This window comes from Alligator sinensis, unplaced genomic scaffold (assembly GCF_000455745.1).
Source record: "Alligator sinensis unplaced genomic scaffold, ASM45574v1 scaffold59_1, whole genome shotgun sequence".
Lineage (NCBI taxonomy): Eukaryota > Metazoa > Chordata > Crocodylia > Alligatoridae > Alligator > Alligator sinensis.
In genome coordinates this window covers 3,832,461-3,858,547 of record NW_005841878.1, presented here as the reverse complement: position 1 = coordinate 3,858,547, position 26,087 = coordinate 3,832,461, and the positions used below count along the sequence as shown (strand labels likewise).

The following is a 26,087-nucleotide window of genomic DNA, read 5'->3' as shown; positions in this document are numbered from 1 at the left end:
CTTCAAAACAGTGGCAGGGGCACTTTAACTAAAGCTCATTGAATGAGCTTTAGTTAAAGCACCCCCACCACCATTTTGAAGTATAGGACACTGAATACACGTGACACTGCAGGCATTTTAATTAGAGCAGCTCTTGGAGCCACTCTAATTAAAGCACCCCACCTCCACCCCACAACATGTGTAAAGACGCCCTAGTGGTAGACTTCTCCCTCTCTCAAAGGAATCTGATTCCACCCTGTGAATTCAAACAGGCCTTCATCCAGTTGCTATTTCTGTAAGGAAGAGGTGGCTTCTGTAAAGGGATGTGTTGGGGAGCAGCTAGGCTAAGTTCATTGTGAAGGGATTGGAGAGGATGGCAGAAAGTAATAGCATAGGGATTATTATTTAGGGTTGGGGAGGCTATAACTTTTTTGTATTACATCCTTCTCCCCTTTCCTTATCCACATGTTTTTTAGTATGGAAGATTTTTGAGGAATGAACCTATTCGAAGGTGTCTGCAGAGGGTCTGGCATGATGTCATTGCTGAGAAAATAAGAAACTTAGTAACAGAACAAATGAGTAAGGCTTATGCTGTAAGTAGCAGCAGAGGTGAGGTGATTCACAAAAGACTAGCAAAAGGATTAAGGAACTGGGGTCTGTAATTAAACTCACTGGGACTACTCACATTTCTAACTGTAAGTTGGTGCTTGGATGCCAAACTGAAGTGAGACATAGGAGAGCACAGCAGAGCAGGACACAGAAAATCTTGCTCTAATTAAAGTTTTGTGATATTCTTTTTCATTCATAAGTTTGCAATAGTTGGTAAAACTTTGCCTTTGTTAAAAACGGAGACTGTTATCAACCAAAAAATAAGGGCAGCCCATTTTACGATATTTATTTACAAGTGAAATCAGTTAGATACAAAGAAGTAGAATACAAGTGAGATTTTTGATTAATGTGTTTTAAAATGAACTAAGACTAACTTTGGTGTTTAGATATTTAACAAGTGCTGCAAATACTCTGCAGCTCTGAAAATGTGGCCTTTTTTTAAATTTCCTATACAGATGACTTAACTCGGCTTTGTTAAGTAAGCATAATGTGGGGAAGTTGGTCACTAAACTTTAAACCATCATTCAATCAAGACTCTTGTTGAAGGTGAAGGAGCTTTTACCTGAAACGATATATCAGGATTTGGCTCAGTGACTGTAGAATGGAAGTCGGGCAATGAGATACTGTATGATGGATGCCAATGGGAATCTAATGAGTAGAAAGAAGATGGCTAATTTGAATAATAAAAAATAGGAGCACTATGAGCCCTTTGTGTGTGTTGGGGTGAGGGGGGTATGATTGCACATGTGCAAAGTAGAAAATGCCCACTATCATTCAGTACAGACTGTGAGATAATTTGATTAAAACAGACTGTTAAAGCAGAAGGCAGAGTGTACAGGTGTGCAGGCTAATGAGATTAAAATCTTGGACTTTTCACTGCAACAAACTGTACATTTATGCACATGAGAGTGCAGTCATATTATTAAGGGGGAAGCCCAGTGCAGCTGTGACCCTGAGTGATAAGCTCTCTGCCAAGAAATCCATCAAGAATCCCATGTGAAATTTTCGCCCTGCCAGCCTTCTTTATACAAATGAGTTGGTCACAGCCAGTGATCCTAGGCAGTCAAATCTCAATGCTTTTCTCCCCAAACATTCATCTTAACCCATGCTGTGCAGTACGCCACTAATTTGCCTTCTGGTTTTTTTTTCCGGTTGGAAATAATAATATGTTACCTTCCTGTTCTTCTTGGAATCAAATACAGATCAGATCAAATGTGGAAGACTTAACAATGTATAATCAGCCACTAAAATAGACCTGGATAGCTTCAAAGAGTACATCATGGAGCTAAGGGATCATTGGTCATTGTTTATACATATGGGGAGAGCAAGCCAAGATGGTAAAACTTGCAGGCTTTGTTTCTTTCTATACATGCTCCGTTCTCTCTCACAAGCACTTTCTGACAATAGAGTTCCATAGGTATTACCTTATATATAAACACACCATAACACCCATATTATTTTATCATCAATCAATAGGCTGTACATGTAGTATGAACTGCATCATGATGATAGGTAATATTGCAATTCCCAGGAGTAACAGAACCTGCTTTGGATTCCTCTTGAATGTTCAGACACCACAGAAACAGGAACTTGATTGGAACCTAGATGGTCAGATAAATAGAACAGCTCTGAGCACAGCATGAATTTGCTTCATTCACTAGAGGACCTCAGCAAGTGAGACAAATAAGAACCAGGCCAGTTACGGATGGTAAGCCATATTCTTTTAGATATCAATGAGTATGATCCATGACTGATTGCATTTAAAATGCACAGATATTAGAGCTATTAAAAAAAACCTTTTATGCCTAACACTTTTATCATAAAATAGCTTCCCTTTCATCTTTCATTAAAATCTTTCATTTATCAAAACTTTGTTTTCTAGAAGAAATACAGTTTTCTGCAAATGACTATTTTAAATCAATTTCAGTAAGAATTTCTTGGAAACTGGGTCATGTATAATAGAAGTATCTCTGACATGTTTTGTGAAATCATTACTCTTTCTTTCTTTTATCACAAATATATACGAATTTTTCTGCAGGTAAGGCAGATCCATGACGACACCAGTGTAAACTGACCAAAGAAGTCACTAACATGACAGGTTGGACAGGATATTTTATTGAGAGTCCTGTTATTTGCACTCTAGAGGTCCCCTGTCAGGGACCAGGATGCTGTTGTGCTAGATGCTGTATGAAAAGAAAAAAAAAGAGTAGTTGTCCCAAAGAGCTGGATCATCTTTGATGTCACTACCCATTCCCCCCATTTTACCAGGATTCTGTTCCACATGTCCAGACCCTGTTTTTCTTAGTTCCCACTGACTTCACTTAGAAATGTGAATGCATGATACCTCTGGGCCTGTTTCTCCTCCTTGCTTCTATCCCACAGTTGCATTGAGTGGGTGATCTACTTGGATTATCTAACTTTCCTGATTTTGTATGTGAGGCTCTACTTAAGGAATGTGAGGTTCTATTTAAGGAAATATATTCAGCCTCTTTTTTAGTTAAGCTTTTAATGTTCTTTTCTGCTTTAGCCATTTAAGCAAAATGAGTTTACATGATTGGGAGCTCTTCAGTTATGTCTAACGTGTCTAAGCTGAATGAATGCTTCAGAAGTTTCCTGGACTTCTTTTATTTTTTTGAATGAAAAAATAATTGAATCCACTTTGGCTGGAAGTGCAGCAATATACAGAGAATGGGAATGAAACTGTCTGAAGTGGGTACCCTCCCTTCCTGCTATACATCTTGTATATGCTTTCTGGGCAGACAGAGTATATCCAACACACAGCCTAGAAAAGTGACACTGTAGGCAAATCAGCAGAAAACATGCAAAGCTTCAGCCAGCCCTGTTGGCAGACTACTACCCAAATTAGTTCTGGATAAGTCAGTTCATCTATAATCAGAACCAATTATTCCCTTTTAGCCCTTCTTCCTAATGCAGCAATGCCTTAAACAACTATGGGATTGGAAAATGTTTGGGAAAAGTATTAAGGAATGGGAGGAGGGAGCTCTCAGAGCACTCAAACAAGAACAGAGCCATGTGGAATAAACAGCTTGGGTTTATAAGGAATAAAACACACCAGACCAATGCAATGGCTTTTTGGACTGAATTACCAAATTAGTGGGGAAAAGGAATGCAGCAGATGTGATGAACCAGATCCCGAGCTGCCCAGAAGAGCACTTAGCCTACCCTCAGCACAATAACTGTAAGCCACCTTTATGCTTTCCCAAACCCGTCATTTCCCTCACTCAAACCCAGCATTTGGGTATTAGCTGCCCCAAACCCCCCTCACCTTGCTTATGCCCCTTTGCCAAGAACTGGTTGAGATGAGAGATGTTGGAGCAGATCCTGAAGAGGAACTCCCTACTGTGCCCTACAGCAGTGCTTCACTGTCCAGCTAAATTGCATTAAGGGAAGGTTTATACCAGTACAGCTGTGCAGCTCCAGTGTGGATCTAACCCCAGGTACCTGAGATGAATTCTTCTACCAGAGAAGTCAATGGAAAAACTCTGATTGACTTCATTAGAGCTATGATTTGGTCCCTAGATTTTAGAAGAACATTTGATGCAGTATGTAGCAACATTTTATTTGGAGAAATTTGACTGAAATGGCTTGGATATAGACATTGTCTGAACTGAGCTGAATAACCATAAGCAACAAGGGGATATAGCATAGTGCAGTGACACAGAGGCCAAAGCTAGTCTTTCATTAATTTTTCATCATTTCTCTGTGTTCTCTAATAGGAAATGTATAGCATGTTAATTAAGGGCTTTCATTTGGCCAGCCCACAAGCTATGAACAGATATTCCGTTTGTCTTGGGAAAGATCATTTTCTCCCAGGACAAAGTTCCTCTCTTTCAGGACAAACCCTAAAAATAGTTTGTCCCAGGACATTGCAAATTGTGTGTCAGTGGTTGTCCTGGGATTGCATCATTGGATTGATGGCTGAAAAGTGGTAGTGCATTCAGCCGCTCACTAAACCCTGATTGGAAGGGCCAATGTGTGTACATGCCAATCCCAGGACTTTTCTATTTGGGGACAAACACAGGCACAATTTGTCCCAGAAAAAACTCAATGGCTGTTCCTAACCTTAAAAGAAGCAAAGACAATAGGGCAGAAGAAAGTTAATTTGCCTTGTGCTCCCTTCCTTGGAGTGCCTAGAGACATCTACACTGTGATCTCCAAGTACCACTGGCCATGGCCAGATCTTCAGCTGGTGTAAGTAAGTGTGGCTGTATTGACATGGGAGCTTTGCTGATTTGTTCAAGCTGAACAGACCCAGAACACAAGTCTCCCACTTTTTGGGTGAATGCTCTTGCTACTAGGCTTTTGGGCAAAAGTGGGCGCCTTTATTTTCTACTGAGCTGCATTTGTGCTGTCAACATCAAACAGTTGCTCAGTATGGTATATCCCAGCTTAGGAAATCAAGGACCTAGGCAGAGTTTATGAACCTACTGGACTGAAGTGGATTGTAAAAAAAACTTAGGAGTTAGGTGCTTATGAAATGGGTCTGGATTGCTTCTGAGCATGCCCTGCAGCCCAGATCTAGGCATCCAAGGGTTCTTTTCAGGTTAAAATGGAGGCACCTAATGAATCAAGGCATCTAAGCAGTTTTGCAGCTGGTGAATTGATCATAAGAAAGTAAAGCTGGAAGGGACATCATGAGGTCATCTATTCCAGCCCCCATTCACATTTGAATTTGTCTTTGTGACTTAGGCGCTTAAATTCCACCTCAGTCCTGTTGGGGTGCTTAGGGGTAGATTTAGGACCTGGCTCTTTGTGCTGATGCACCCCTTTCCATAGCCCTCCAGTCATCAGGGTCTCTGCCAGTGCCCAGAGCCTGTTCTAGCTGAGGGGATAAATCTGGCCCTCACTATGTGTTTCTTGGCTAAACAATGGTGAAAGGAAATGCGATAACTATCCAGAAGTATTTGATGGATGTAAACTCCAGCAAGGAAGAGGAATTGTTTAGTATGGTTGAAAGAGTTATGACCAAGAGCGATTAGATTAAACTGAACAAAGAAAAATAGAGGCTGAACACCAAGAAAAATCCAGAGCAAGCCCTGTTAGACTGGAAAAATGATTCTCAAGGGTTGTGGTAGAAGTCCTAATACTCCAGCCATTTTTAAACCAGTCTGGACAAAGCACTGGGTAATATATTGTAGGGAGCAGTGTTCTTATTTGTACAGAACATTTTCTCACGCACAGCACGTACACCTACAAAGCCATATGCCTGCATGTGTGCACACCCATGCAGGGAAAGATGGAGTGAGTGTATTAAGGAAATTATGGTTTAAACTTTTTTCTTTTTTTCTCCAAATGAATCTGTCTGCTCACAATGGGCTTATAGTGCTACATGTCTCTATATCATATACTTTCTGTGCTACACACTCTGACTTCTGGACCATCAAGAGAGAGGATACTTTTGAAGCGCATCCAGTCCTGATTTTTTAGGGCTTGAACATATTTTCTTAGCACATCAGTGATCTGAGACTTGAGAATATCAGGTATCTAAAGTGATGGCTTCTGCCCTCCCCTTCTGGATTGTCTAGACAGACAAAAGCACATTTCCAGATCAGATCTTTGTGCAGAGTACAAGGACAGTGCTTGCTATGACTCACTTAAGTGGAGAAAAGAACAAAAGCAGGTGGCAGGCTCCCCCAGGAAGTTTTATGGGTGGAGCTTTGTTTATCAGAGGGGAAAGTGAACTAGGACTTCATCACATGAGAATGGCATGTCATACACCTGTATCATTCTATTTGCAGCTTTGTTTCAGAGATCTATAAATAGAGTATAATCTCATGACAGATGTTTTTGATGAAAAGCACAAGTTGGCTTTGGCATTGACAGCAAGAGTGGGTGACTTGATGATTAGTGGATCTTTAAAAAGTCTCTTGCCTCTCAGGGAAGGAGAATTAAGGCATGAATAATGTTCAAGTAATGGGGATGTTTCCACTTGGCACCCACGATTCTCTGAGTAATTGTAGACACAATGGCAGACAGATTAGATAAACCAGGTAAGGCTTGTTGTTTGTGTCCTGGCTGTCAAGGAGACAAGAGCTTTGTTTGCCTGACATGGATAGTGGGTGAATGTAGGAAAGGCATACCCTGTTTTTAGAAGTGTGGATTGCTTCCAAATTACAGGTTATCTGCGCTGGAACAACACCATTTAACGATTTCTCTTTTTTTCCAAAACTGATGTAGTCATTGGCATATAATTAAATTGCACTTAGCAGAGGTGCAAGAAGTGCATTTCTTTAAGGCTGAAGCAGACTGACATCAGACCAAGAAGAATGGCTGGAGTTTCTTCCCCTGGTGCAATGATACTGTTCTGCCCCTAGTAAAAAATGGAGAAGAGAGTGAAGGATGAAAATATTTGAATCCACCCTGCTTAAAAAGCTTAAGTAACCAATGTGTGAAATCACTCATCTGAAGCTATCATGGGTGTGTCCCCACGAGTGCACACGTGCCAGGGTGTAGGTTTTCTGTGGGACAAATAGCAACAGCACGTCTGTGCTGTTGCTGTTTCTCTCCAGGCACACCCCTGAACGTGTACTCTGGCACATGGCAAAGGAACCTGGGTGGGGTAAGGGAGGCTTGGATCAATACCTGTGCTGGCCCCAGCAGCTTTACCTGGGATCCTGGGAGACTCCAGGGGCAGCAGTGATGGTGGTCCAGCCACTCAGAGCCAGATTCCAGTTTCTGGCAGTGCACACTGCTGCCACATGTACTTTGCCACTTTTTTTAGCAGCAGGTTTTTTTTGGCACCGGGATTTCCCAGTGTTAAAAAAACACCCACTGCACTGCTAATTAGTGCAGATGTGCACACTCATTTCTCTGTGGGAGTAATGATTTGGGTCTTTATAGCATGTCCACCACACTGTCTACATGAGATGCTACTGTGCAGTGGTTACTGCGCATTTATTCAGTACCTGTCTAATCAAGTACTAAATAAATGTTCTGTTACTGTGTTACTGTACAGTTACGGAGTTACTGTGCATTAGCACCAGTGAACATCTTTTCATAGTTTCATAGTTGTTAGGGGCTGGAAGGAACCTTACAGATCATTGGGTCCAGCCCTCCTGCACGAGGACAGGAAAGACCGCTGGGATCAGATGACCACAGCAAGATGGGTGTCAAGACACTTTTTGAAGATCGCCAGGGTGGATGACTGTGCCACCTCTGGGGGGAGCCTGTTCCAAACCATCAGTACTCAACTTGTAAAGAAGTTTTTCCTTATGTCTAGACTGAAGCGATCCTCAATCAACTCATGCCCATTATTTCTTGTCCTCCCCTGGGGGGCCTTGGTGAACAGATGCTCCCCCAGGCTCTGATGTACTAATAGGCTACCACCAAGTCCCTTTTGAGTCTTTTCTTCTCTAGGCTGAACAGTCCCACGTTTTTCAGCCTCTCCTCATATGACCTGGTCTTTAGGACTCTAATCATGTGTGTGACCTTCCTTTGGACTCTCTCGAGCTTTTCCACATCCTTCCTGAAGTGCGGCGCCCAGAACTGGACACAGTACTCCAGCTGTGGTCTCACCAGAGCCGAGTAGAGAGGGAAGAAGACATCCTTAGCCTTGCTTGAGATGCCTTGGTGGATGTATGCCAGCATTTGATTAGCTCTGCCAGCTATGGCATCACATTGGTAGCTTATGTTCATTTTGTTGTCTATCACCCAGGTCTCACTCAGATGTGGTGCCAGCAAGCATAGCACTGCTAAGACTGTAAGTGTGCTGTGGATTATTTCTCCCCAGATAGAGCACTTTACATTTCTGTGTATTAAATGACATCAGGTTGAGGTCCGACCACTTCATGAACCTTTCCAGGTCAGCTACGACACTACTGCATAGTAGCCTAATAATACTGCCTAAAAATACAGCATATGAGCACTGTTTGTGCTGTGACGTGCTACTGTGCAGTATTATTCAGCTACTTCGCAGTCAGTGTCTCGTGTAGACGCGCCCACTGTCGCCTAGTGGCAGTTCTTCCTTTCTTGCATTCAGTGAATCATCTGTCTCCTTCACCTACCCACCTACTAGCTCCTCTTCCTGACCCTGAATATGCACCTGTAATACATTGTACTGTCACTGAGCTTTGATAAAGTTTGAAAAAGATTAATGCTTCCTCCTCCACATATCTTCACACCCAGGTTCCAGCAAGCACTGGAAAAGAGAAAACACACACACACACACACACACACACACACACACACACTGTGAGAAGCGCTTTATTTCAGGTGTGACCAGAACCTAGAAGCCAAACAGCTAGCTCCACTCCAGAGTGGGGGAATTAATTTGGGAGTCCAACACATAAAACTGTTCACTTATTGACTGACATTCCTCATGGAAAAGAGGGAAAGGCTGAAGCAGGCAGCATTAAGGTCTTTTAAGGCTCAAAGTAAGCAATATTGTCCTTAATGCTGTGGAAGTCTGTCAGCAATATCGGCAGCAGCCAGACTGACACACGTATGTCAAGAATGAGGTCATCTCTTGGGCATTCACAGCACTTCTACATATCAGCTCCTCTGCAAACAGCTTTTCATAGACGTGAAACTGTAAAATCTGTTTTCCTTGCATAGAACTGTAATATAGAGAAAACAACACAATCTTCTAGTGGTACAGGCTGAATGATCTACTATGTCTTCTGGCCTCTCATTTATACATTTTCTCCATCTGGCTCACATTACCCTGGATCCTATGCACTTCACAATCCATAGCAATTTATCCTTCCTATACCCCTGTGAGGTAGGAAAGTGCTATAGTCTCAATTTTACTGTTTGGAAATTGAGGTCTAGAAGGGCTAAGTTACTTGCCCCAGGCCAGTAGCGTAACTAAGGGGGGGTGACCTGGGTAGTAGCCCCGGCAACATTTCTGTGTCATGGGGGGAGGGAAAGGCAGGGAAGAGGTTACAAAAATAGCCACCACTGCAGTAGTGGCTGATTTTGCAGCTGCAATGGCAGATGACACTGCCCCATGCATCACTGTTGCCTCAGGGCACATCTGCCCTGTTCTGCTTCTGCCTTAGGTGACAAAAGGAGTATGGATCCATGACTTCAGAATGCCGGGCTTGTGCTTTAGAGACTATTTTGTCCTTTCTTTCTCTGTAAAAGCAATTGGTATATGTTATTTTTACAGACCCAAAAGTTTTATACACATAAATGCTATAGCCTCTGCATGGAAATGAGGTAAGTCAAAGCTTGACAAAGAAAGGGCAAACATCAGTTAAAGGAAAGAGACCTGTATAGTATAGTGACTTTCAAACTTTTTTTGGCTGTGTACCACCTTACCTGCAAATTATTGCTGCTTGTACCCCCTACATCCTATATGCTTCTTTTGACACCAACATCAATGGGGCAACACCATTACTTATCATGTATTGACCAATCAGTGGGCTGGACCCGATGATCTTATGAGGTCCCTTCCAGCCCTAATGTCTATGAAATCAGAAGCTTCACCACCCTTATTATAATATAGGCATGTATGCCTTGGCAAAGCACTGTTTATGCTTGGGGGCACACATACCCTAGTTTGAAAACCACCAGTCTGTGGCATCTAAATGATGTCAATGATCTCCGTAGTTGTTTTAAAGAGTCATTTTGGTAAATGGCACTTTGATAGCAGAGACTTGCCAAGGAAGGAGAGGATATTTAGAAAACAATAGAAGGAAGCACAGACCCCTGGATTGCTGCTAAGGCCTAGAGGTTGCTCAGTGCTGTTCTGTCTGCAGAGTCAGGGTCTAGAAGTGAAAGCAACTGAACCCTGTTTAGAGTGCATGGCAGCTGTATTTATCTTTAGTATAGCAATTTGATCCTTAAAGATTACTAGTCAGGACATGCAGAGCAAGCAAGGGGCTTCCCACTATTCATGTACCCTGCAAATTCCAGGGCTGCCTAGAAAAGCATCAGCACAGCCCCCAGTGTTTGGGGCTCTGAATTCACCTCCCAGCCACAGTCATCTTTGGTTCAATCTCCACCCAAAAAAAACAGAGCAAAGCACACCTGGGCTGCTACGCCTCAAACCCAGGCATATCCTCAGCATGCCTTTACACAGGCTGCTTCAAACAGCCCCAGGCCAGGGGGGAAATCCCACTTTGCACAAGGATCCCACTTGGGAATGTTTTGCTCTCTTTGATACTGCAGCAGAAACAGGAATGAGCTTGCAGTGCTGCCCTGGGATTCTAGTGACCATAGGTCTGCCTTAAAGGATGAGGGTGACTGAAATGGAACCATGTGCTGCCTTTTGGACTCTGCTTGCCCCCTAGTTTTGGAGGTCTGCTGTAAAACAGATTGGGGAAATGTTGGGGGGCAGGAGTTTCATATTTTATCTCAGGCATAGCAAAAGTAGAATAATCAAGCAGCCATGATGCAATGTTCAGTGTTCAAGATACAGTTCTGCTATTGCAAATCCTAACTGAGCAGCATTCAGTATAGAGGGAGCAGGGAAGAGAAACTCCTGCTTTTTTATTTGTATAGAAAGTGCTACTAATAACAGTAGGGCACAGATATTTTCAATAAGACAGCTGATAAATATCTCTACCAAACGGTCCTTGAAGCAGTGAGAGGTGATGCTATTTTTTCCCTTGATTTTAGCAAGTCAGGTTTTGTTTGTTTTCTTTGGACTTCTTTGCTGCTGTAGCTTTGATTGATCTATTCCTGTGGCAGAGGAGATAAGAAACCCAGAAGAACCAGTGGGCAAAGTAAAGTACAGGAAGCTCAGCCTCCAAATGGAAAAACGACAGTTCCTCTGAAACTGGTGTCATATATACTTGGTCAAGCTTGCAGGAATTAATTGTATTCTTTTGTAACTTGCAAATGACTCTTTGCATTAGCTGTAGTTCAGTGCAACCAGTAAGAACTGATTTGTAAACCATTCTGGCTAGGGACAGAAGTTACACATAAACTGGTTTAAGCCATCAGAAACTGGTTTAAACCTGTAACAGAACAGAAGTTATGTGCACATTACCTGGTTTCAAACTGGCCGAAACTGATTTAAGATAAACCTTGTTGAATGTAGTATCAGACTTAACTAATTTGGGTGAAACTGGTTTATGAAACTTCTGTCCCAGACCCGTTCCTGGTTCAAGTTAAAACAGAGACCCCCAGCATACTTTCCAGCCCTGGGCTGGGCTGTGCTGTCTGCTCCAGAGCTGGGCTGGCCCTGCCCCTATGCTCCCTAGCTGGAGGGGTGAAGGCTGGCTGACAAGGGGCTGGTGTGGGGGGAAAGCAAGCCCAGCTGGGGATGCAGCCCAGTCTACAGGGGGGACTGCCCACCCCACCACAGGCAAACCCCGGCTGGGGTCTGGGGCCTCCGTGGTGGTTCACCCCTTCCATGCTAAACTTACTGCTGGCTGCAACTGTGAACTAAAAATCCCAGAGGTACCTGGAAGCAGGAAGAGAAAGTGATCACCAACCCTGCAGAGTCCTGATACTGTAATTCTGGACTGCAAATCCCAGAGACCTTGGGGGCAGCAGGAAGAGGAAGTGAACTATACAGCCAGAGAGCCATGCTCTAGCACCCCCTGACTTTTGGCCTGAGCCACTCCAGGCATGTGGCTGCATTTCCTGAATCAAAGGTAAATGTCTGTTCACTTCTGTTTCAGTTTCATCAGTGCAGCTTAGACTAGCCTACAAAGACTGAATCAATTCAGTCTCAGGCTTTTTGACTGTCTGTACCTAGCCTCTGTGAACTATAAGCCTGAATTTTGACCAGGCTCATCCCCTTCTTTAGGAAGAAATGACATGTTGTTCCTAGGAACTGAAATAAGGGGGCTCCTTGATCTCACAGCCAAAGATGTAATGAGATCCAGTGGCTGAAGGCTGAAGCCCAGTACATTTAAGCTAGAAATAAGGTGCTTATTCTTAACAGCAGTTAATTTTCTATTGGAAAACTCCCCAAGGAAACTGGTAGAGACTCCATCACTTGGAATTACTCAATCAAAACTCAGCATCTTTCAAAAACTGTGCTCTAGCTGAAAAGCAAGGTGAGACCTTGATGCAGGAGTTACTGGAAAAATTATATGGTGTTTGTTATGTCGAGGCTAGGTTCATGATCAGAATGGTCCCTTCTAGTCGTAGCATGGATTCATGTCAAAGGAAAGTGAATTTTAGACTCATATGATACAGAATGGGCTCATTGTCCTCTGTGGGCATACACTTCAGCTAAAGGTAATGTAATCAAGCCAGTTTACCCCAACAGAATTGGGCAATCATCAGCATCAAAACTGTACAGTAAAGATCTGCATTTGTCTCATGCTGTCAGTGCAGCTCAGGCATCTTGTCATTACTCCCATGCCAGAGTGTGTAATGTGTTCCATGCTGTTGCTAAAGGTCAGCTCCAGCTAACCCAGCTATAAAGGGGTCATTCAGGTTGGTAGAGGAATCAAAGGCAGCCAGATGTGTGGTAGACACTGTAGCAGGGCCCTGAGGTGTACCTGCTTCTTTAACAGAGCAAGCAGCCTGAGAGGCTACTTGCAGGTAGCCACCTGACTCACCTGACCAGCAACAGGCCAGGCTGGAGCTATATAAGCTCTGAGCCAGCCAGGCAGTCCAGCCCTGAGAGCCAGGAAGTGGTAAGTAGTGTTGCCAAGCCTCACAAGAAAAAAAAAAGAAGCAGTGCCTTTAAAAACAAGCCCAAAATATGCCTGGCCCATTTTAAAGAGAGGAGAGTGGAGGTGCTTATACAAATTCCATATTTTAAATAGTTCTAGTTTTGCTGCATATAATATTAAATTGCACACTAAAAATATTAAAATAAATTTGTGTGTACTTATATTATTTAAAAATAATGTAAGTACACTGTCACTTCTGCAAGGAGCCAGGGAAAAGCCATGATCTGCTGCCTGCACATCCCTGCCCGGGACTAATCAGTCACCAAAACCACTCCTACAGCCTTTTTTACACCATAGCTTTTTTTGTTCAAGTCACCTATTACAAAAAAGCAGAAAATAAATGACCTCCAAATAAAACAAGCCCAAAAAACTGTAGCTCATGACTCTCAAAAAAATTAAAGCAACTTTAAAAAAAAAAACAAGCCCAATTCCACTTATTATAAGTGGACTTGGCAACCTTGGTGAGGAGCTCCTAGTAGCAGAGCAGCAGGGTCCCTGAATACTGGAAGAAAGGCACTCTGCAATGCAGGGAACGAAGAAAGGTACCTGGGGCAGAAAGGGAGGGGCTTGCTTATTTGGGCAGGCTGGTCCTGGTTTATGTTAAGCCTAGAGAAGGTTTCGATGCCTGCCAGAGGGTCCAGGGACACAAGCAGGACTGAGAGTGAGACCCAAGGAGGTCCAAATACAGGGAGAGTACTTGAGTATGGGACCTAGAGGTTCAGGAGCCAGGGATTGGCTGACAGTCAGACCAGAGGATCCATGGCCCTGGAGACAGGGCAAGAGCCAAGTAAAGTGCAGGAAGCTCAGAAGGGTCCATGAGTCTGAGAGGGGCTGCGCAGGTGACCTTGGGTCTGGGAGCCCAGAGAGGGGGCCGAGTGCAAAAATATCATCCTTAGGTAACAGCCAGAAGGCTTGGGGTGTGGTGTAAGGAAGGAATGGAGCTGGATTGAGACTAGTGGGATCCAGGAGAGACCTGGTGTGGGAAGTGTTGAGATAAATGCTCACTCTAAAGCCTGTGGGCAGTTTCCCTTACTCCACTTCCAAAAGAACAAGGCATGGCAGGCGAGCATTCTAGGGAGGGTGACATCAGAGCCAGGCAGGAGCTGCATGGCCACCAGGGGATGTTATGGCCATCCCTGTGGCCACAAACCTGCTACAGGCACATCATAGAGAAGTAAGGCTGGAAGGGACCTCCATAGGTCATCTATTACAACTCCCCTTCCTGAGGCAGGATCACCCAATCCAACCCATCCTATACAAATGCATAATCTAACCTTTTACTAAAACTACACAATCACACCCTTGTGTGCTTTTGGCAAACGAAACGGGTGCCTCAACCATGGAAAACCTGGACTTTTGCTTCCTAACCCATGTCCGACACATATTGTGGAGTGTCACTATCAGTTGTCCACAGCACTTAGCTTTTATTTTTTTTAAATGTCTGTCTTTATTATGGACCCTCAAGTCTTGCTCTGTTGGCTTGTAAAGGGAAAGTATATTCCCACTGCCATCTTATAGCATATCTTATTTGTAAAGAGGCATAGCGCATCTAGTATCTACTGTTTGCTAAGGGGGCTGTGTTTTTTTGTTGTTTTTTTTATGTGGTTACCTGCCATGAAACTTTTCTCCATTCTTCCTTTCATTGATCCCCTTTAAAAAAAAATTCTCTCCGTTTCTCTTTGTGTTGCCCACCCATTGTTCACCCGCAGAATCAAGAGCACTATTGAATAACCCCGTTCAATAGTGCTCTTGATAGTGCCTGGATTCTGCCACTCTCTGTGTATTCATCAAGAAATCTGAGTTGGCTGCTATTCCATCTGTGCTGCCTTGTTCTGCTAATGCTGTTCTTTCTGCACAGAATCATATACTTAGCAATTACAACGGTATTGTAGCATCATCATGCACTCACGCTGTTGCTATGGCTTCCTAACTGCCCTGGTTTACAAATACTTTGAACTAAAGAGCATCGGAGAGGCATGGTTGGCAGCAGTTTCAGAAGCTAAGAGGACTTGAAGTTAATTGCTAGCTCAGTACAGGAATGTGTGGGTTTCTAAGTGATAGTTTTTCTATCTAGAAAACAGAAATGCCCTGATGTAAATGAGCCTCCAAGGCTTGCGCACAGGAGCTGGAATGGGCTGGTATGTATTGGGAGGTGTCTCTCTGACCTGCCCTGCCCCTCCCTCTTCTCCACACAAACTGCTCTGCTCCTGTTCTGAGCAGAGTAGCTGAGATTAACCAGCTGTGAAGCATGCCAACTCTTCATAGCTGGTTAATTACATTCCCTTTCCTTCTCACTATTCCCTTTCCCCATCCAGATCAATCAGCAGCTTGAAGCAGGAGGGAAGTTGTGTGGGGACAGGGGGGAGGGCGGGGAGTTAGAGCATGTTATTAACCTACTAAAGAATATTGATCACATTCCCTGAGCTAGCCTGTTATGGAGGCCCATTTGGCTGCAGTGTGAATGGGCCACAAAACCTGCTTTATGCAGGGATCCTGGTTTCCTCCGATAAAAAAAAAAAAAGCCCCATTTTTGGGATTTAAAAAGGTGTAACCCAAAATCCACATTTTTCTGTGATTGAAATGAAACACCATGAATATATAGATATACATATGTGTAGTGATGTTTCATTTTAATCACAGAAAACATGGATTTTGGGTAACTTTTAAATCTGAAAATTGGGGATTTTTTTTTTAATCAGAGAAAACCAGGATCCCTGTTTATTAGGCTGCAGGCAGAAAAAGATGCTGATGCCATAGCATTATTCAGCTAGTGGACTGGGATGAAATCCTACCCTATCATCTCACTCTTGCCCCCGCTCTTCAGTAGAGGAACGCCACTGATGGGACATAGGATTGGTTATAGGTTTTCTCTTTGGCTGTGGACCAGCTGGCTTGTACAGGGTAGGGCTGATGAAAGGAGCCCCACAACAGTAACAACAACACAAGTCGCTGCACCTGCTGATGGGGAGAAAAAGCCCAGCTGTTCCCAGCCACAGCTTGGACCCAGGATTGAGGAATGGCTTGAGGCACACTTGCAGTCAAACTGGGAAAGTGCCCCACAACCAAAAGAGAAGCCCTGACCAGCACCCTGAGCACAGAGATGGACATCCAAAAGATCAACCCTTCTGAGTTCACTGTGTCCTTAAATTTCAATGAATGTGATGAGGAGCAGAAAGAAATGGGGGCTATTCAGATTTTTAATTGGGTTAGAAGGGATTAATTCATATATCTGGCATTGGGAACTTATTACATTATATGTGTGAGGCCTTATGGGCATCCCACTGAGTCCCTTTTACTAATTCTAGGTTTGTTGCTATGCAGAGATAACAGCATTGGTTTATAGGTGATTTACTTAGCTCCATTCTACTCAAGCTTCTGGGTAGGCTCTGGGGGCTCTTGGCACAGTGAGTGGTAAACAGCATTCGCCTGAGTACATACCTTCAGATTTGGGATCCATTTAGTGAACCCTGGGTGTTGCCACCGAACTGTTCAGCTCAGGACAGGAGTAATTTGTGGCAGGGAAGAGGGGTCTAGCAGCAAGGGGGGAGGCCACGAAGGAAGTTGTTCAGGGGTGAGAGGCTGGGACAGGGAAGAGGGAAGGTGAAAGAATCAGTTGGAGAGCAAGAGTGGGAACTAACAGGAGGGAGACATCTCTGAGGAAAGAGGTAGTAACTGACTGGAGAATAGACAGAAAAAGAAAAAGGAGAGAGGCAAAAAGGCAAAATGCAGAGATAAGAAGTGATGAACTGAGAGATCTCCATGGCAAGCAAATTGAGGAAAGGTCAGCCTGGCTGGAAGGGGTGGGCATACCGTTTCATAGTACCAGGATGCCTAGGCCAGTGCAGTGACTTAAGCAACTGCTTAACTTTACACTGCGTGCACAACTTAACTGAAGGCAGGCCACCATCAGCTTGAGCATTTAAAATTAAGGATGTGCATAAATCATTGCAGATTGGGCCTTTAGTCTGTATATAGGGAGAAGTATGCACAGACATAGCTAAGCACTCTGCCTGGTCCTTGTTAATGTGCAGTCTGGTATCTTTGTTGTATTTTCAAGTAAACTCCCATTGGCTGAAAGAAATAGGTATAGTATTATTTTTAAAATAATTTTGACCTCAATTAAATTTGTAAGTGACCAAATATTACTGAAGAATGAGTCAAACCATTATAACTACTTAAAGATCTATATTAAAAAACTTTGATGTCTTATTTTTAAATTGGAAGTTAGGACTGTGCAGTTGAGCTTTAGAGGAACCCTCAGTAATCAAGTCAGCTTATATAAACTTTACTACCTCTTGTGTGTTTTCTCGCACATTTTTAGTCTCAAGGCTGGAACAACCTTACATTTTGAATTTATTTTTTCTGGGTATTGCTAACATCCATAAACAGGAATACATGGAAGAGGCCAGATCTTGTCACTTGGTTTCTGGAGAATTCTCAGAATGGTTCCCACAGGTATTAACAATGTCCTCGAAACAAGAAAATGGAGTGCAAAGTTTGCAACACAATATGAATGAAAGCTTTGCACCCCCACTGGAATTTGACATGACCTGTCATTAAGATTTACGCATGGACCTAACCATGTTCTTGTGTTCAGGTGGAAATGACACACAGGGAATACTAGCTCTCTGGGCATAGTGAGATGGGTGGATGAGGTGGGAGTTGAATTTGGCATTATTACACTTTGTCCTCTCGTATAACTCCATTTTTTTAAACTGCCAGGAAGCTGCAAGTTAAAAAATTTTAAGTACAATTAGCTCCATGATTCAGAATTGCTAGTGGACTGTAAGATTTTTTTAACAAATGAACAGTGCATTATATGAAGAACACTGGGCACTTTACATGTACTTTGGATGCAGTGCCAGGCACTTTAACTAGTGAGCTTTGCTAATTAAAAGCACACACGCCTCACGTCTATCAGCATCCCCACACATCCCCATGCTGAAAAAATGGTGGCAGGGGGCTTTGTACTAAAGCACAGTGAATGTGTTTTATTTCAAAGCACCCCCCCCTGCCATTTTTTCAGCACAGGGATGCATGGGATGCTGATACACATGACGCGGAAGGCGGCCGGAGCACATCAATTTCTGTGCTCCCGAAGACTCGATTAATCAAGTCTGCTCTGGCGCTCTGGATTTCCAGCACATCAGAGCAGGCTCCTCTCATGTCCCTAGGAGCTCAATGGGCTGTAGGAGCCCAAATGTGGGAAAAGGCTTGGTCTCATATATTTAGAGTCTGATTAGTTCTCTGTATTTGTTTAGCATTAACTTTGCACTATTAATAGAAATCCCCCGATGAATGTTTCAGTTAAAAAATTCAACTAAAAGCTTATTTTTTAAACAGATTTCTTTCCTTCTAACTAAATTTGACTTGTTGGCATTGATATAAGGGGCAAGTTGTTTGCACAAAACTTTGGTATATGTTTATAAAGGGTGCTGTATAAATACCTCATGTGTTGCATTGTATTATTTTATTGTGTAGCTAAAAGGTTTCCTGTTCTACAACAGAATACGATTTGTTATTTTTCTGACGTGTACATTAGTCTGCATTCAACATCTACACTACCCAGAAGAACTCAAATTAAATTTACAGGCACACCTGAGCAAAGCTAGTTAGCTGTAGCCAGATCATGTTTCTGTGATTAAATGTCACTGGCTGTAATGATACGTTCCAAGAAAATGCTGCTATAAATTTCTGTCTCAGTTTATTTCTTGGATTGACTTTTCTGTGCCTCTTCGTACTATAGAATCTTTGTGTTGCCTTCTACTAAATAATGGACTAAGCACAGAAGTGAGTCTATCACTAGTCTAACCAGACGTGTTTGCTGTCAGCTCTGGAAAGATGATGAATAGCAGCACTACACTTAGATTCTTCCATTCAAGGATCTTAAAGTGCATTGCAAACATTAATGAATTAATCCTCACCACACCCCCATGCACTATTATTAACTTCATCTTCCAAATGATTAAACTGAGCGGTAGAGAATTTTAGGGCTGGAAACTGACTCCACTCAAGCAGCTGCAACAATGCTGAGGCACAAAGATTAATTAGGAGATTCATTAGATTTCTTTGTTGACCTGAAAAGATCTGTAGGTGCCTAGACACTGTGCACGCTCAAAAATGATCCGGAAAGGCCACCTAGGTGCCTGATTCCTGCTTAAGCTCTGTCCAAGTCAACATGGGAGGTGCCTATTTCCTAAGGCAGGGCCAAAGTATATCTGGCAATTGTTTAACATAGACTCTGACAGGGGCTTAGACAAGTCCTGGTGCCTAGCAGTTCCTGTTGGATCTCTGTCCAGCACCTAGGCACTCTAGGTCACCTTTGGTAGACCATTAAGTCTCCCTATTGACTGTAAAGGGGTGCTAGTTATCTAACCCTATCTATAAGGATTGCCCTCCTCAGGTGAGGCACATAAGTGGAGGTACCTACAAGGCATCTGGATCTGCCCCTTCACAACTTCTCTAAAGTCAAAGTGTGAGTCTGGAAGAGGCAGAAAGAGAGTTGAAGCCTCCTTAATTGTAACTTGGCTCTCCTTGTCAAACAGTCTTTTTTCACCATTTCTATCCTTCATATGTATGGCATATTGAGGGCTGCTTTGGGCTAAAATATTCTTGCCCATTGCTGTGTGATCATAGAGATGGAGAGCTATGTCTCTGTTTTCAGTTGTTTATAATTTTGCCAAATATTAACCATTTGGGCAGAAGTTTCCCCATGCTTGCTGTCTGTGGAATGTCTGGAAAATTTCAGGTAAAACCATTCAATATTCCCAATAGTGGGGCTGGAGGAAAAATATGTTGTTTTGCCTATGTTACAAGTTCTGACAGACTTTTCTTTGAAAATGTCTAGTTCTTCCATGGGCACAGGAGCTACTCATTAAGGCCACAGTCCTGTGAAAGAAGATAGTATAAAGTAGGGACCTGCTTAATTTGCAATTTCTCAAGAACTACAACATCAGGCATTGTCTACAAAATAAAATTTTAAAAGACTTACTAAAACTAAAATGCTGACTCCCTAGTGGGAGCCAGAAGTCCTCATGGCTACTGTGAGCTCATTTCCCAGCTGACCGGGTCTCACAATTCCCCTGCTGTCAACAAATATATGTGAAGCTATTGGCAAAGGATGTTTCATCCCTTTGTAATGCTGATCCACATAGAACAGTGCTGTTCAACTGGTGACCCGTAGGCTGTATATGACCTGCATCCCTGGGCTTCTGCCTGGCTGATACTCCCCTGTGTTGCTCTGGTTGCATCAACTGCTGGAGTCTCTGGGATCCCTCTCCCCCCTCTGGCTTTCACTGCCTGCTCACACCCCAGGTGAGCAGAGGATGAGCCTGGAGTCCCATGGCTGAGGGCAAGATATGGGTGCATGGTGCAACAGTGAGTGGGAGATGGCCTATAGAGTGTAGTGGGCATAGTGGGGAGTACAAGTGCATGATGCAGCCCAGACAGCCTATGGCTCACCCCGGTGTGGCCCTCAGGCATGTGGCCCCCACTTATGTGGCATATGGGGCATTCTGCCCCAGCTACTTGGAAGTTGGCTGGCCCAAATTTAGAAGATGGCACCCTACTATTGTCATCAGTCACTCCTTAAGCTCGAGTGACAAAACTGCATGGTGGAGCTGAAAGGTCTATTCCCATTGATGAACTGGGTGGATATTGGGGAAGTCATGCCGTATCATGGAAAGTGCTTTTTCTCTCTGAATTTTTATCATCCTCAGCACAGTTACAGCACAACGTCCATGTAACTGTGCTGAAAGAATCTAGTAATCGGTGGGAAAGTCCAGCGTGTGATCCAAAGTTAGGAAATGCTGGAACTAAGGTTGTGCCACCTTAACTCAGATCCTTTACTTTTGTCTTTATTACATGATCAATGACATGATTTTATACTCTTGCCTTGATGAGCATGCAGAATGGATGCTGCACAAGCACGGGCAGATCTAGGATTTTGAAAAGGGAGGGGAGGGCAGATGATGAGGTGCATTATGACATATAGCACAACACATTTTTCTCCAGTTAAAAAGAAACTAGAAGCTTTACTAATCTGCTAGGGGCCTAGGGCTGTATTATTCAGTTTAAGATTGAAACAAAAACAAATCACTTGATTGGAATGAGTTACAAACTATCTTCAGGACTCTGAAATAGGAGCTTCCCAAGCAGCTAACAGCAAAATTGCAGAACAGCTGTTAGCTTGACTGGTGGACCATCAAGACAATTAAAAAGAAGAAAGGATTGTTAACACCTGTGGAATGCAGAGTGTAGAAAGGATCAGGTGGATTATAATGAGCCAAGAAGTCAATTGACTCCCTTAGCACTGCCTGACTAGAAATGCTGCTGCCATTGCCAGGAGCAGCAAGATGCAGCAGGAATCAAAGGGAGGTACGAGTGCCTCAGTGCACCCCCTTGGATCTGCTCCTGTGCACAGGTGAGGAGTGTCCATTCTATATTTTTCCTTTCGTGGTTCAATACATGGCTACATGCTTTATTATACATCTAAGCCCTGAAGAAAGAATTATTCATTTTCTCATGGGCTTTTCTAGGGCAATCGTGATTATGGTGTCTGCTTTGCAAGCATAAATTGATTTATCTTCATAGCACCCTCATGAACTGGGAGAGTTTTACTTATAGATGGGAATGGCTGAGACACAGAGAGCTTAAGGTCCAAGCATCCACTATTTTGAAACAACTCAAATCTGATTTTTTTTAGTGCATTTATTTTACAACATTTCAGTTCAAAGCACAACTCCTGTTGAGTTACATGGCAGCTGAGAATGCTCAGCACTTCTGCAAACTGGATGCCAGGGGTTTGAGTCAGACCCCACACCCCCCCAAAAACAAAATGAGAAATATGTAATTAATGGTCATCAATGAGAAGATTTAAACGATGTGCTTAGCACAACAGCTTTCAACCACCCTTCATCTCTCTGCAGTCTCCTGCCTCATTAATTTTCAACCTCTGTACCAAGCAGGGCAGGGATTTTATACAACCACACCTTTTAAATTATTATTCTACACACCTTCCTGATTCATCCCCAGAGCAAGCCCATCCTGTGCATGGAATAAGGATAAAAAAGTAATATGTCACCTGATACTTAAAACTTACGATATGCTTATGGGGGATGGATGAAGGTAACCCAGGCCATCTGCAATTTGGCTCTTCCTAACCTTTAAGTGTTTGACTTGGAAAACATGATTTGAACATATCTTTTATTTTCTGGTGGGTCACATACTTTTTATTCATATTTTGTGTTGCAAATATCCATTTCTAAATTCCCTACCATTCATCTTGCCTACCATGGGCTGCCCTTCCCTGAGATTCCTCTTTGGGCTTGGTCTTGACATTTTAATGTGATAAATGCACATCAGACTTTACATTTCCATCACCACCTACTTGACTCTGCTCTTGTGTCATTTGAATGTCAGCAATGTGCTGTTTCATGGCAGATAATCTCTCCCTTTTTGGGCTGTGTGTGTAGGGGGTGAGGGCAGAGATGCATTTCTCATCTTGCTCCACATTTATTACATTCCTGTTTCTCTACCTCCTCTGCAGTAATAAATCAATGCTACTTGTTATTGTCTACTCCTTGGGCAGTGCTTGGGAGAGGTTAGCTATCCTGGCTGTAATTTTGTGCGCTAAAAAAAAAAAAAAATCCTCTCGTCCACAGACATTTACATTAAGGACCCTATCTGGGCTTTGTAAGCCAGATCCACCCTTCTAGGAGAGCCCTCTGTCCCCTGCTGTGTTCCCTGAAAGTCACCATTGACAGACTCCAGCTGTGTTCTAGCTGAATTGGCCAGAATATTTCTGGGAATGCAGACTGGAGTAGGAGGAGTGCATTCCTCTCTTGTATACAGGAGAGTCACGGGCTCCCGCTGCTCTACCCTGGTGCACTTAGGGCTTCTATCAGCTCTGCCAGTATTAGACAACCCCAGTCCCTGTATGCAGGGAGCACAAAGGCTGAGAACATGGCTGTCCCTTGTAGAGGTGTGCTGGAATGTCTAGATGCTTGCACATCCTCAAGGTAGCTGTGGATGAAGAAAAAAAATGTACCTTATACACAGTTTATTCTGTGGTATGCTCAGGAGCAGCATACGTCTCCCAGAGCTGCTACAGCGACATAATAGTGGGTTGTGGAATATTGTATTTGCTGGCAGAACTGCACAAAGTCTTTCCCTGACACCATCTCCCTGCCAGTATGCTGTTGTCTAGACCAGCGAGTACAGATCCCTTTTCCATGTGTTTTCAGATTCTCCACAGGAACAAAAAAGTACCAGTTAACTAATGTAGTGAAGCAGGTTTTTATGTCACCACTGAGAAGACTCCAAGAATGGAAAAGCTAGTTTATAATGATTCATACTGGAAAAGTACATACTCCTGGCAAACTAACTGGGCCCTCAGTGGGAAATTAGTACAGGAGACAGTGGTATGACTGACCCACACCTGAAAGAAGCTGCCATATTTTCAAAGGAGCACCCACCTACATGTGTTAACTCCAGTTGCAAGATAAGCAAGCATTTGTAAAAATGCTGAGCTGCCCTCAGATTTCACTTGTCCCTGGATTTAACTGCAACAATTCAAACTGCAGCAATTCAAACATTAGCACAGTATTTCTAAACAAGTTTGCAGGGAGCTGTCTGAGCTCCAGGCCTACAGGATGGAGAATAACCTGAAATGCATTATAGGTTAGAGGCTTGACTTGCCCCATGGTAAGTTGAGACTTAAGGGCCTCTTTATTTTGTATCTGGCTGAAATGTTAATGTTTAAAGCTTTTATTCATTGTTCTCAGCATATTCCTTTTAACAATGTTTTTTCATACACAGGTGAGAATTTGGTCCATTGAGTAGATAGCCTGTGCTGACCAAGCACCTTTCTTCCAGATTAAGAGAACAAAACAAGAAAGAACAGAAGCAACGTTGCCAGGAGGGGGCACTGGGGAACAGTCATCTCTCCTGTCTACAGTCTTCACTTCACTTCCCTTCTTCAAATGGATGCCTGAAGCTATAGGCAGACAATTCCTATAGCACTAAAGATCCAGTGCATAGGAAAATAAGCCCTAACAAATATAAGTTTCAGAATGTAAAGCTCTTAGGTTGACGACCACCAGACCAAGAGCTAGCTTTGTCTGAACTTTAATGGAGGGAACAGATGCTTTAAACTATTAAAATCTTTCACAGCAGATAATTTCTTAACAGGGAGCTGCATTGGGCACGCTCTGTGTCTCCTTTCCACTGAAGGAAAGACATGCGTTGCTAACAGTAGTAGGCAACAAATAGCATGAAGAGTGGAGAAGCAGCTTGATATGTGAAAAAATGAGCTCCCTTTTATGTGGCAGAGGAAACTTTCCAAGGCCCCAAAATGCATGTGATGATAAGCAGATAAAAATCTTCCTTTTTATATACTGAAAGGGGTTTTGTCTTTTTTTTTTTTTTTTTTTTTTGAGGTTGATATTCCCCAGCATTAATACAGCTGCCAGGGGACAAATGCTCATTGTGGAGGAAATTATATCTGCTTACAAGTATAGCTTGGCCCTTTTGGGATGTTATGAACACCTCTGGTTATAAAATTTCCCTTTCACCATGATGCAGGGTCTGGAGAGAGAGAGCATGAATTAGCAAGTGAGAGTGAGCCTGGCTTAGAAGTGAGGCAAAAGTAGATGAAAGACAAATTGGCTCTGACTACTCTGTATATCCCTCAAAATCTAGATACTGGAGTACTGCCCTGCCTAGAGCTCGCCTTGTGCCCCAGAAATCGCACACCAATGCAGGAAGTGTTGCTAGTCTTCACAATGAAGTCTGTGCTGTAATTCTGCTTATCTTGAGCTATAAGGGAATACTGAAGCAAGTGGGTACTTAAAGATAAAATGGATTATCTGAAGTGTTGCTGTCTCTTCACATTTCGCTTTTTACAACTCTCACTTGCTGATTATAATTATACTTTAATTGCTTGTATAATTGCAGTTATATAACAACTAAGTTGTACAGTAGCTGCCAAAAGCATCTATTAAGTGGTTTTTTTATCATTAATTGAGTCTAAATAATTCCACAACAGCTCTAATTATCATGCTCCTCAGAGATTGTGGGCTACAGTGTAAGACTGGACTTATGTGCTGCTTTGAACAGGGATGGACCAAATTTTCTTGTCAGAAACATGTTATCTGATGATTCAGATTGTGTATAGGCTTGCAATGTTAATAGTGAGAACAAGAAGTACACCATGAAAATGAGAGTATTTGAATGTTAGATGCATAGAAGTCTGGAAGCTTGGGGGTACCCCCTCTTAAACTAACTGCAATGGAAGCCTTTGCTGTGTACTTCTGAAAACACTTCCCAATTATCTATGAGGTGGGACAAGAAGATTTCACACCTCGTACGACCAAAGGTGGTGGGAAGGTCCAGCAATATGAATATGATCCATGGCTAAAAGGAATTTTAATGTTAAACATTAAAAGGAATTTTAATACATTCTAGAGCAGGGAACAATCTGCTTGTGCCACTAGAGCCATTTCTATTCCACACATCAGCTGGAAGCAGAACTGGAAGGAGTCCAGGATACCAGCAGCATTTAGATGGAACCAGAGGTAACTTTTGTCAAGGCTTACAGCACGCAGGAACTTTGGATCTGGCCCATGAACATGGCAGCATTCGGCAGAGGGCATTTTCCTTGTCCTGCCATGGAGATGAGCACCAAATGTGGGCACTCCTTCCATGCTGCTGCAGGGACAAGTGGTGGCGGGGTCCTGGTGCTTGCTTGTCTTTCACCAGGGGTGGATCATTCATTCTGGCCTGCAGCTGGAACAGGTTGCCTATCACTGGTTAAGACTCTTCCTCAGTTTGTTGAAGACTGAGAAATTAGATACAGAGAAATTATGCTCAGAGAAGGTAACTGCGTTGAGTGATGGT

The 26,087-nt window shown here is 43.1% G+C and overlaps 1 long non-coding RNA gene across 2 annotated transcripts in view; it reads left to right on the top strand.

Moving 5' to 3' along the window:
* Positions 1-24,576, top strand: part of LOC102369613 — a 107,224-nt gene extending 82,648 nt beyond the window's left edge. Inside the window, exon 5 of one of the 2 annotated variants that reach the window (XR_001359329.2) lies at positions 24,009-24,576. This is a non-coding gene — a long non-coding RNA (uncharacterized LOC102369613). Of the gene's footprint in view, positions 1-2,119; positions 2,285-24,008 lie in introns of those variants that run through there. The other variant, XR_003092519.1, reaches the window with a different exon arrangement.
* The last annotated feature ends 1,511 nt before the right edge of the window (positions 24,577-26,087 follow it).